General features: G+C 34.0%; 1 protein-coding gene across 1 annotated transcript in view; it reads left to right on the forward strand.

The window, feature by feature from the left end:
* The window catches only part of LOC134529255 (vesicle-associated membrane protein 2-like), a 541017-nt gene that overhangs the window by 141642 nt on the left and 385940 nt on the right, over positions 1-13435 (forward strand). The window lies entirely within an intron of this gene.

The raw sequence follows: 13435 nt of genomic DNA on the forward strand, positions 1-13435 counted from the left end.
GTGTAGCCTTGCTGTTGAACAAGAAGCATGCATATTATTTTTAAGTCACAGCAAACTAACCTTTTGTGTTCAGTGTATTTTATTTTCTCCAAAACATTTTTCAAGTTTTCGTAAGTTTCTTTAAGATAAACTGAATGAGCTACAGGTATCGATGCAAATTTATTGCCGATATGCAAAAGGACATAATTTAAGCTTCTTTTTGAAGAATCTATAAAAAGTCGCCATTCTTGTGTATTGTATTCGATATTGAATTTTTGTATTAAACCGCCCATATCACAGCAAAATACTAAATTATACTCTTTCTTAAAATACTCCACAAATTCTTGTTGTCTGCTTCGATACCAGTAAAATGTAGTTGCAGCATCTAATAAATTGTTTTCTTTTAGTCGAGAACCGAGAAGTTCTGCAGCGTCCTTAGGTAATCCATGATCCCGTACTAAATCATTCAGTTCTTGCTGTTTTAAAGGTCGAGGGTTATTTGTAGGGTAAAAAATTTCACCACTGCTTTGCAGATGATCACTTTGTTCTGAGTTTTGTGATGAAGGCGTTTCGAAGCTGTTAGTGTTAGTAGGAACTGGTATGGGTAATTCGGGTCCATGTGGAACTGGATTTGTTACAGACGAAACAACAGGAAACACAATTTTGGCGCGGTTTTTAGAATTGTATCCTGTTACATTAGTCAAACAAAAATAAAAATCATCTGTATGATTTTTTTGTTCCCGCCACAACATAGGAATACCGAATGATAATGATTTTGATTTACCTTAAGTCCACGGTCTTAACACTTCAACACATAGCCAGCATACTGTATGTGGAACCCACTGTTTCTCTTGGTAACATAACGTCATTCCGAAGTAAGTATAATACGCATTTTTTACAAAGTCTTTTATTTTTAATCTTTGCTTTACTATTGTATATTGTCCGCAAATACAGCCAAATACCTTTGGATTGTTTTTGCCATAGTTACAGATTTAATAAAACAATCCTTTATTACACTTTTTTTGCAGTTTAAAACACTATGATTAGTCATAGACTACATAATCGTTTTTTAATACTTTTTCTCACAGGGGAAAGGCAGGTTAGTAACAATAGACTATAGTATGGTGGGTCATAGAGCATAGAATAGAAATATAGATCATGGAATCAATTTTGTAAAAAAAAAAAAACGAACTTACCGATCTAACAAACTATTATATATTTTTCTATATGCAAAAAGAATGTGACGTGATACGTTAAAACAAAGTTTATAGTTTGCTATATACAGACCAACAGCTACATGTTTGTGATAAATTTATTTAAAAAACTTTTTCATCGCAGACCTGTGTAATTATTAATAAATTACTTGTTTACTGTCGCTGGGAGTCTAACCAAGGACCAAAAACGATTAAGTAACTAAAAAATTGATGTAGGAAATTATTTTATATGTTTTTTTGGAATTTTTTTGGTTATTCTTTGGGCAAAAATTAAAAAAAAAAATATATGAATATTTTTTTTAATGTTCAAGGTCCTGATATCAGAGGCTTATGACGGCTTGCTTTTAGGAGTGTTAAGTTATTTCTAGGAATTTGTTGTTCATTCTAAGGCAAAAGCCTCTTGAGGTTTTTCGAATTCCTAATTTTTGTATTTTGAGGAATAAAAAGGGGAATCTTCCCTCAAAACGAAAATTTTTCCCTCGTTATAGGGAGTTAGTAATTTTGAGTAATTTTTAGTTATTATCGGTACAGTTTTAGGAAATTTAACACCAAATATGGCTGCCGTGAAGTCACAATCCTACAGAGCTGTTGGCTCTATGCTTCACAGCTTTAATCCTGGGCCAGATAATACATTTTTATACTACTCTCACCAGCTGCTAAATTTCTGCGAAACTGAAAACTATGCTGTCTATCACACGAGGCCGCACACGATCCTTCCAGTCAGCATAATAGATGTAGTCGCTTCGTCTGCAAGAGCAACCCTAAAATTGGACTTGTTGCCACCTGTTACGAATGCAATGCATCTACACAGAATTATAACAGACAAGTGTCTCAACGTAGCTCTGCCAGTAATCCTCTCTCAAAAAGCATAAGATAAAATCCAAGTTGCAGTCATGGGCACAGATGTCGTCGTCCAGGTCTCACCGAAGCAGTCATCGCCGAAAGTATTGTCTAAGACAATGACTAACCGGATACCTATTTTCCTGCACCCAAGACCAGCAAAACAATTGGGACTGGAATGTACGATACAGCACCCAGAGTCGATGAAGCAGTCCTTGCAGCATTAAAAACTTTGCTTACGAAAATGCTTAATGCCTTAACCTAAAATGTATTTGTGTATATTTAAATAAAAATTTTGAAATTTTAAGTTTATGTGTTTTTATTTCTAGAGTTTTAAGGTGCCTGCATTTTAACCGAATTTAAAAAAGACGAGAGAAAGTAGCTGTTTTGATAATGCAGTATACCAGCAGCCATGGGTGTATAAGTAATGTCCAGAGACAGGACCTTCAGGCCACCTCTGACTGTGGTGCAGTATGTATCGTCTTGTTTGACTAGTCTGGTGCATAAGTCTCGTAATCTTCTACTGTTTTGAATTTGATGGCGTCATTACCATATTTAATGACGGCATGGATATAAGTTGTACCAACGGTGATGCAGATATCATTGACAGCAGAGCAAATAACTGCGATAATCCCGATGGCAGGCGTACAATCGCCATCAAAAGCCCCGATGACAGCAATGCCGACGACATTGGAGATACTGTTAACAACGGTATCAATAGGTATACCTGATGTTGCAGGACTGCAAGAGACATGTGTGCCACCAACTACAGATGAGACATCAGAGACTTTGTAAATTGAAGTTTCGTCACCAACCTCGGAGATTTCAACGTGCAGCGGACGTTTATTGAAAATTTCTACCTGCCAGTGTAGTTTCTGAGGTACATCTTTTACCACAACTTCAAGTGCTCGCAGACATGAAAGAAGCAGATGTCCAAATAATGAAAAAAAAAAGCCACGGTTTTAGTGCGACCAGTGTAATAAACAAGTTGGATGCTGTGGTAACTTTAAAAGGCAACTTATAACATGAATTAAATCTCTGGCATTGTTTAGGAAGACATATTAGTGCGAAAAATGTGATAAGGTATTTTCACATTTTATCAGTCTGGGTAGTCACTAGAAGATGTGCACAGAAATACAAACAGGTACTAGTATGCCTCAATACCATAAACCTCCATTATTTATTGCTTTGCCTGAGTCGATCGTCAACAAAAGAGCCGTAGTTTACTGTCGGAAACTAAATAATAAGTCTTATTTTGAATGAAGTATTAGGCAAGATTTGTCGAGAGAAGTTACGAAAATCGTGTTGATAAGAGGTATTATATTTTCAGGATAAGTACGACTTCAGTGATCTGGACCATCAACCTGCATTACATCAGATTATGAGAAAAAATATTCTTAAGTGTCATGTTATGCGCTAAATAAGAACAATACTTTGTGCCCGATTTGTGTAAATAAACAAGAAATGAAACATTATTACAATCTGTTACACGTTACAAATAAAAACAATGTCGCACATTACTGTTACATCAAACACGTGTGTACTACGTGACACTAACGCTCCTGGTAGAAAGTACTGTATTTAAAGATGACTACCTCCAGCATACCAAAACAAGATAGCGACTCTGATGCCATAATCCAATATTGCTGCATCCAGCAGACAAAAACCTGTTGGCAGACTTGACATCATACTTATTGCCGTAAAAAATACATAGGCATTGGTGGTGGAATGTCAGTCTGTCAGTGGCCTCCGTGGAGGAAATTTTCATCGCCGTTTTAATTTAATCCTTACCGGGTTCGAACTGAAGACTCCAATCTTCATGACGTCAGTGCGTTTTTAAATTAAAAGTTTATTAAATTTTTATTGAAATGATTGTTTTATGAAATTACAATATTTTCCGAATTTTTGAACAATAATTACGGAATTTCAAGATCCTGGTCGTGGAGTCATAATTTCTAAATAAATGTATGTTTTTTATCAAAAATTTTATTATTAAAATCTTTTTTATAAATTTTAAATTTTTCCCCGATTTTTTCCGGTTATAATTACGGATTTTCTATATGGTGACTATAAAGACAAATTAAACAGTGGCGTCATAATCAAAAATGGCAGCCATGACGTCTTATTGGTCTGTCAATTGTCTTGAAGAGTTTTTTTGGACGCTTGAAGATGAGGAAATTAACCTTCTTTGAAAACATTTTAAGTCTGTGATATTTTTTGAGGGCTAAAACTGGAAATTTTCATTCAAAACTGGAACTATTCCCTCAAAATAGGGAATTTTTTTCCCCTGATTTTATTTGGCGAATTATTTTTCCTAAAAAATTGCTATTTTGGGGAATTTTGGCGAGTTTTTTTTATAAACTTGTAGAATTTATGGCAATTTTTGGCAAATTTTTAATGTCAAGGTGAAAGGTTAAGGTCATCCAAGATAGCCGCTGTGACGTCACAATCCAAGATGGCGGACCGGCACCAAGTGCCTCACGCCGAATTCAGTCCTCGGACGATTCGTGAGGTTAAACATATGAACAATTTCTTAATATTTACTTTGCTGTAAAATGAATTTGCGTTCTTCCCGCTGACATTAAAAAATAGGCTAAATATCAAACAATCTTTGAAAATTGAAAACCTTTCGTTTTGAAAAACACCTCATGTTTTAAATGTGCTTACTGCATATCTTGAATGAAATATTAACCAACCACTTTAAATGAACGTTCCTTGCGCCAAATAAATAAGGACATACGAAGAAATCAAAGCAGTTAAGACTTATTCTTTTGTAACACATCCAAACCAGGACCAGCACGGTGTGTTATATCTAAAGAGAAATGTTTTGTAGTCAACACAAGATTGTGTCTTCAAGACAAAAGGAAAGATATAGTTACGATAGTATTAAAAATCTAAAGAAACACTGAGAAACAGATATTTAGAAAGAAAAATATACAGGCCTTAAATATCCATCACTGTTGATTACAGCAGCTATCCATTCTGCCAAAAAAATCTTTACACATTTAAACAAAGGGGTTCCTATCATTAAGATTACAAAATGCAAAAAAATGTCTTTTAATAAATAAATATATATTCAAATACTTAGAATCTAATATTGCAGACGAATTTTTACGATCCAACTATTGTAATCCCTCCCCGATTTTTAAACTCCTGCTTTACTAGACTGAATTACACTGCATAATTTTGTTATATATTCTCACATATTCAGTAATTTACAAAGAAAAATTTTGTGAAGTAATTCACTAAAAATTATTCCTCGCTGTTAGACCTAAGGCTGCCGAGAAAGCTTCCGCAGCGAAAACCAAGTGGCATGATAAACTACGCATCGTAAAAAGGAAGGTAAGCCTAGTGCATAAAATTATCAGGACTGACTGTGGTTGCAAGTAAACTGTTTCGATTCAAGGTTGACGGAATTTAAGAAGGTACTATATTAGATGTATCCCTGAGTGGTAAGAAAAATTTAATCTGTGCCAGTGCTCATGGATGTTGGTTGAACTTAAATATTTTACGGCAGGGAGTCGCTTTTAGCGTATTGGATTGAATTGAATGTGAGGCATTAGCCGTAGTAGAAGTGCTAACACCGTCGTAACCGAGTGCACTGCGTCAACTTTACTACGTTCCTGAAACCGTCGAGCTCGCTTGGCGATAAACTTTGAGGTGTCTGTGTGTGGTCAAGATACTCCTCTTTCCAATGATAAGAGTAATCAATTTTTAGGCTGGCTCTTGCGTAGGCTGAGGCCAACTTAATTTTTATATAAGTTTGTTTAAAATTAAATTTAAGGTTTTGCAAAGAAGCACTGTCCACTTTACATTTAATACTTAAGTCGATCGACTTTAGATCTGTGTACCACACACACACATACGCGCGAAACTCCGCGGTATCTTGTCTAAGTAATACTGAGCGGAAAGGACAAAAATCATCAGTTTTTATCGATAATTACGCTGCCCGTAGTTCCCACCAGCACAATGCGATGCAAACTCAAGGACCTATTAGCGAGCTGACTATTTATGCTAAGAAACTAACAGCACTTACGTCTATGAGTCTAACAATTTAGAAGTGATTGAGGTGAGATGATAAGTCGCTTTCTTTACCATCCATTTTTCCTTCCTTGTACACGTATGTTTTGGTTATATTAAAGACGTTTCACATCCGAACAAACTCAAAACTGGTATCAAATTCAGAGATCGTATGCATGCTCAGCTGTCGAAAAAAATTATGATGCAATGAAAAAAGGTTAGTTAAAAAAATTAATACATGAACAAAAAAAAGAACCAAAAAGGGTCAAAATAAGGTTGACAAAACAAATTTAAACTTAATGTTAAAGATAATACAACAGACTACATTGTCAGTGTTACTTAAAGCGTAGCAATGTGAATGAGTATCATAACGGCAATGAGTGCTGCAATGTATCTGAGTGTTATGTAAAGGAACTAAATGTCATATTACGAGTGTTTTAATACATGGTGAAAAATTATATTTTAAAACCAATTTAGATTTATGATATAACCTTTTAATAATGTAAGTAAATGTAATAATACAAGTGAGTCTTGTAAATATGAGAGTAGAATATAATAGAAAGTCCGGAGACACGGAGTCGGAGTGAGGATTGACTGCATGTCCGCCATATTGGGTTGTGAAATCATGGCAGCTATTTTGGATGACCTCGACCTTTTGACCTTGACCTTGACCTTTGACCCTAACATTTCCCTTCAAAATTTACCAAAAGTGACTCAAAATTTGCCCGAATTTGACCAAAAATCCCAAAATTAAAAAAATTTAAAGTTTCATATTTTGAGGGAAAAATTCCCGTTTTTAAGGAAAATTTCCCGTTTTTAGTCCTCAAAAATACCACTGACTTAAAAAGTCCTCAAAGCAGCTTAAAGTCCGCATATAAAAGTCACTCTCAAGGGGATTGGTGCACCAGCATAATTGTAAAAGAAACAATATATTTATTTATGATTCAGCTATAATATAAGATTTTAAGCATTCTGGTGTATAGTAGATATTTTTTAGGTTTTTTTAACCAAAGTTATGGTCAGTTTTATGGAATTTTCAACATTCCTAACTAATTCAAAAAATATAAAGACTTGAGTGGTAAAACTTTCGTAGGTAATTCTTCAAACATGAGAGATTTGATTAAAACTATAATTGCAAATGTAATCATTATTAATTGATTGTATTTAAGATTTTAATTTTAATAATTTAGCTGTTACAAAATAACGTGACATTCATTTGCAAGTTTTAAAGCATTCACGTTTAAATTATAATTTAAAATCCTTTTAGTCTGTCGTCTGAAGGATTGACATTATTTTAGCTTTTAGTTTATTGTAATCGGACCTCAGATACAATGGTAGTGACCAGAGTTTAGGCAACGTGTGGCAAAGCGTGCTGGACTGTAGAGACCCCTTTCAGCAGTTTTTGGTATTTTTTGCAACCAGTGCTTTCTCTCGACTCCGTCCTGCGCTCGCCCTCTGTTGTTGACGAATGGGAGACGGGAGAATAAAGATAATACCTGTTTGAAGGTCAACGCACTTTTCAGAAGACAATTAAACGTGTTTGGTGTAGCATACAAGAACAGATCGTATTACTATCAGCTGCAGGGGCAACTCAACATTTTTAGTGTAAAGTACGCTACACTTGTTTTATTTTGTGATTTCGATACAGAATTTATTTCTGTGAAACGAGATTTTCAATTTTGGTGAATTGAAATGCTCCCAAAGCTAAAATGTTTTATCTGGAATGTGTATTGCCTGAAATAGCTGATCCCAGGCACAGCCGTGGTATAAGGTGCAGAGATCCAGACTACATTAGTGAAGCACAAGAAAGAAAGCAAGTTGCCAAGGAAAAATTCCAAGGAAAAATACAACAGATTGCGATACGACGTTTGCTGCCTTAATACAATACTACCGTGTAAGACAAATCCGTGCATACTATTATTGATTAATATGTTGTTACAGTAAATCTAGTGAAAGACACATTCACACTATTAAATGTTCGTTAAAATAACATTTATTTGTATCACAACTAACGAAGTCTTATGACGTCAAAACCACGGTGATCTTGTCATTCAAGAAACTAAAATTATTTATTTCATCGTTATTTTCATTCGGGGGATGTTCTAAATTGTCTTTGAATGTATTTTTCTGCCATTATTTTTGATGCTTCAGTGCTTTTCCGACAATCGTGTTAGTCCCTAAAACGATTTTAATTGCAAATAATGTATATTTTGAAAAAAAAATGTAAATGATAACCGAAATATTTTATGAAACTATATAATAATATAGAATACATTCACATTGTAAAAAATCTGTTTATTATCTTTTTCTCATTTTATAATTAAATATGAAAAAGAACTGACATTTAAAAAAAAGTTAATTTTTAAATTTTGTGTATACAAAAGTCAATCACGTTCATTCGTCCGGAATTCTACAGCCAATCAGATTGCCAGAAAAATTATATTCGTCCGTCAAAAGCTTGCCAAGCTTATAAACTTTCGATGGACGGAAAGTTTAAACCAAAATCTTAAAAATATTTGCATTATTTTAGAAGCTTTGGAAATGTGTTTATTTGTTGTGTAAAACAACTATTTTTTTAAGTTTTTATTATTCGTAAAACTGTTATAGACATAAGTTTACTATTCATTTAACCATATTATAAAACCTATCAGGTTCCTGAATGTATTACAAATCTTTATGTAAACGTGTTAACAATATTATCCAAAAACAAGTACGATACACATAACCTTACAGGGCGCGAAATTGGGCGGTACAGTAATTATTAGTCTAAAAATGTGAGAGTTCAAAATAACTAAGGTAGATAGTAATGTGTTCATATTTTGCTGCCGTGCAAACGAATTTTTAATTCTTATTTTTTCGTGCTTTTCTTGTGACTTGACTTAAAAAACAAACACAAAAGCCCTTTTCAGGGACTTAAATAATTTATAATTGGCCACATTCCTATTCTACGTCTGATGTTTAGTGATTAAAAATTTATTAGTTACAGTGTTGTGTTTTAATTTATGTAAAATATAGACAAATCACTTGCTATGATTTTTTTTTGTGGCGAACACTAAAGAAATGTGATCATTCATTCTTATTTCGTTATTTAGATGCTTGAGTGTTTTTATGAATTTTTGTTCATTGTTCATGTCAATTGTTGTTTATATTTTTCTAAACGCTGTCTTGTAACTCTGAACTACCTATTTTAGAACATCGACAAAAAATATTTATTACTTTTTTTATATTTGTCAAATAATTTGTCTGATTTGATGGTGTAAGATTATTCAAGATTAGGAATGTATTTGATAAATACATTTTTTTCATATCTGTAATAATTAAAATATATAAATAGCTCTTTGATAAACAGTGGTTTTGAAAACCTTATTACAGATTTAACGTAACAAATAATTCTTTTAATTACATATAAATCTTTCTGTTGACAATAAATGCATAAATTTCTATGGGCATGATGATCACCGCAATTTGCACCCATTACTCCCAAACAACTGCTTCAATAGGTAGAAAATCTTGGTCGAGTTCATTAATGGGCAAAATATGACTAATGGTGTCAAATTGGGGATGGTTTTTCGAAAAAAAGATGAATCACTGTAACTGACTGAATACAAAATCTTTAATCATTTTAATTTATTATTGTGTACGAGAATCAGGCCTCAAAAATTGGTCTGAAACTTTTTTAATACAGCCAACCGTTACAGCAAGGGGTGGAAAAAATTTGGTTTCCCGTCAAAACATTTGTAGCTCGCATAATAAGCATAGTACCAAATACGTTTGAAGTAATTTTAATTATTCTAAATACCATCAAAAACTTTTGTCACTAACAAATTTTGATGTTACCTACCAACCATTACACTGCAAGGGCTAAAAAAAATTTATGAATTGTTAAGTAGATACATTATAAAATCTATTCAAAGTTATTTTTAACCAACAATTTATTATCTAACACTTTTGTCTGAAAATGTTTTTGATGCGACTAACCGTTAGAGCAAGGGTTAAAACAACATTATTTTGAGGGGGGTAGGGAAATCGTTATTTCCTTAGTACACCTACTGTAAAATCCGTTCAAAGTGTTTGTAACTATTCTTTATACTATCTCAAACTCATGACTGTCAACATTTTTGACACTAACAAAAATTACTACAAAAGGTTTAAAAAATATTGGCTTGAAGAAAAAAATTAATTTGTTTTCTAGTATCACACAGTATCTAATACATTCAAAGTTATTTTTTTATAATGGTATTATTATTATTCAAAATTTTAATATTATTATAAAATACGTTTTACTGAAACAATTATTGATTCGAACAACTGTTACAGAAGGAGGTTGAAATAAAAGGTTCAAATGACAAAAAAAACAACAAAAAAACAATATCCTGATTAGCCAAAGAATAAAATTCATTAAAAAATCATAGAAATATTTGAATTAATATTATTTCTTTTTAAGAAATTTTTTTTGGTCTTACCAACCAATTTTGCAAGGATGAAAATCAGAGAGGGTGAAAGGGGGAAAAACGTAACTCTCTTGTTTCGCACAGTATTAAATGTCTTTTTAATATTCTAATATTAAATAAAAATATTGTCTGAACCAATTTTCTATACCAACAACTATGGCTATAAAGAGTGAAAAATAAGGGTTGAGGGACAAAAAAATTCTAATTCTCTAAGTAGGTATAGTGTCAAATCCATTTTAACAGACAGACTGTTTACAGTTTATATTTCATTATCTTTATTATTGTTTTAAACTAATTGGTATAATTTATGATAAATCATATTTAATGCGATGATTTTTTTCTCGTATGTTAGGAGGACAACCATTTCACAGTCATATAACACAACACTACTTCTTATTATACCTATTTAGTTTCAGGGTCTTCTGAATTATTATTCCTTGGAGTTTTATTCATTTTGCCATATATTTGCGCGCACACACCGATATTTTATTAGATACTTTTTTCACCTTTCAACTACCTCGCCATTGAGGAATGACTGAGAAAACCTTACAGCTCCTTGGTTGCTGTGAGCAACCAAATTCAACGGAATTTTTTTTTTTTTAGAAAAAATGATTAGAGGAAAGTTTTGGGCATTGCTTGGGGAAGACGTTGCTCGGGCTGGGGCTTACCAACTCCTTGGTTGCCCGCTCGAGTGGCTGAAGATACGCGTCACCCGTGATTTAATTAGATAGAGAGCCATCTTATGAAAGTCTTGAGATAGTATTTTCTGACATTGTATGTCAGAAATAGGGAGTTACGACGTCTTTGTGAAACACTTCCGCGTCGGTCGCTTTCGTTCATATAGTGCCTCAAGATGACGGTTGCAGCACTACACTATGAATATTTACGACGTTTAGTGGGATCCAATTTGACTATAAAGTTTTCAGTACAAGAGGGATGCTGGTCTTCTATCCAATTACCAGTGTAGCTGAGTACCACCTGGAGGTCCGACAGATAAAATAAGTTTGTTCCCGGCTCCACACAGCTAGTTCCGGAATTTTATTGTGTGCCCTCTCGCATTATCAGATATAAAGTTACAAAGGTGCAGGTTTCTATCAGGATGGTAATTTAAATCTCCTTTAACTAGGGTTGTCCTCTTGTAAATTAGGGTCTGTTATATATATATATGTGTGTGTGTGTGTGTGTGTGTGTGTGTGAAAATTATCTCAGCACTACCCGTCTTAGAATCATACAGTCATTGAATATATTTTGGTATCTTTTAATCATGTGTATTTTATTAAATGGAAATTGAACTCTATGGACCTGACCAATAACATTATGCAGAGGTACATCCCACACTTAATACATACAGTATTGGTTTCAATAGAAACAAGCTCACACTCGCTCTCACACATTCAGTGGCGTGCTAGCTGGAATAACCGCTTGGTAAGTTCACGAGCAGTATCTTGCCCTGTCGCCAACGAGGGATGAGAGAGATATTCACAGCAGAACCCGAAACCAGATATTGATCTTCGAAAATTACACCTGAGAAATATAATTGTAAATTGCACATATCTTAGTGCCCCCATATTATAAACATTTAGGACACCATCCAAAGTTTTTTAAAACCTTCTAAATATTATCTATAAAATAGTGTATGAACCAGTTATTGATATGACCAACCCTTACTGCTATGGGTGACCAAAATACGCATGCGGAACAACAAATTTACTATACCCTAAGTAGATACATTATCCAGCCTTTCAAAGTATTTGTAAATTTTCTAGTTAGGACCAAAATATTCTGTTTAAATTGAGAAGATGTTTTATCAATTTTTTTTCAATTTGAACATATATATGATGATTTGGATACAAATTTTGCAAAATGTATAACAACTTCGAAGTCTACACGCGCCTGTAAGATTAGCCGAAAGGAATTTTTTTTTTAGTTTGAAACCATGGCAGCTTAGACTACAATAAAATTAACGAGTAGTGATTTAAAAACTACATTTAAACATGCATGGCTACGCTAATCTCATTGGTTTTGGTAATGTACTTATGTTTATGATTTTAAATTAATAACTGTCAGTAGTGTATATTGGGGGCTACTGGCACATGGCGCCGGCGCGTGGAGCCGGAGCCGAGCCACATCTCTGATTCTGACGTCACGGCGGCCATCTTGTATGAGCGTAACGGGACACAGCGTAACGGGACACAGCGTAACGGGACACGTAGATCACGACGGCCATCTTTGAACTGCCATCTTTAAATCGAGCGCCCCACTCATTATGATGAAATTGTTGTCTCTGTCGCCATATTGATTTTTTTCTGATCATGGAGGCCGCCATCTTGGATACCTTCGACTTTGTTTCTGTTGTTTGTTCCTAGATAGTGCCAGCGTCGCTCTTGATTTTTTTTTCTGCTCCACTGGAGGCCGCCATCTTGGATACTGTCGATTTTGTTTCTGTTGTTTGTTCCTAGATAGCGCCAGCGGCGCTCTTGATTTTTTTCTGTTCCATTGGAGGCCGCCATCTTGGATACCACCGTCGACTTTGTTTCTGTTGTTTGTTCCTAGATAGCGCCATCGTCGCTCTGTCTCATCCCATAAGGTCGATGTTCCATTACCTGCCATAGCTATTATGGTCCTTATCGACATATTATATTTATTTTTTTATGCATAATACATTGGAAGCGCTGTGATTCGAACCAGCTCAGCTTTGATCTATAGGTTGGAAAACATACCCCTTTAATCGCTCGGCCATCGAGACATATACCAGACTGAGAACTAAATAAGGTATATATAAAAATAACATGCATATTCGGATTGAATTTTTTTTTAAGTGTTAAGTAATAATAGCACTACCTGTTCGAGACAGAACCACCATCTTGTATTAAGACGTAACTGTTGCAATTATCGTTACGGTCGCCATCTTTTAAAATCCGCAATATTTAT

The sequence above is a fragment of the Bacillus rossius genome, chromosome 2 (genome assembly GCF_032445375.1).
Source record: "Bacillus rossius redtenbacheri isolate Brsri chromosome 2, Brsri_v3, whole genome shotgun sequence".
In the NCBI taxonomy this organism is placed as follows: Eukaryota; Metazoa; Arthropoda; class Insecta; order Phasmatodea; family Bacillidae; genus Bacillus; species Bacillus rossius.